This window comes from Cyphomyrmex costatus, unplaced genomic scaffold, assembly GCF_001594065.2.
Source record: "Cyphomyrmex costatus isolate MS0001 unplaced genomic scaffold, Ccosl1.0 scaffold69, whole genome shotgun sequence".
Taxonomy (NCBI): Eukaryota; Metazoa; Arthropoda; class Insecta; order Hymenoptera; family Formicidae; genus Cyphomyrmex; species Cyphomyrmex costatus.
The window spans coordinates 1-469 of record NW_017280255.1 but is presented as its reverse complement, the minus strand read 5'-3'; positions in this window follow the sequence as shown (position 1 = coordinate 469).

Genomic DNA, 469 nt, shown 5'->3' with positions numbered 1-469 from the left:
ATACGGGTATCACTTGTGATTGGTCCGCCATGTTTTAGCTATTCCCTCCAGTTTTTCAACCGCATTATTTTCTAAATTTTGTATTCATGCTAAAAAATGCTCAAAAATTTTAACAAATTAAAAAAAAATGGTAATAAATAAATACTGTATACAAAATAATGTACCTCACATACAGATGAATTTTTTGACGATATGCAATTTTTATATTTGCTCTTTATACTGTCTACCCATTTTATTCGGCGTTGTGTGTCTCTGGGGATTATTTTCATAATATGATATGCATTTTTAAATGCATTATTGCAAAATGGTATTGTATCCAACCATATTTCTATAACTGTTTAATGTTTAATAAGCAAGCTATTAATTTCTATCAATGTATCTGTATACGCTGGCTGTTACACCTAATCCTAAAGGTGCTTTTTCATGCGCAGCACGCTGCAGCAGCAATTCGTTACTATTGGTTAAGGAT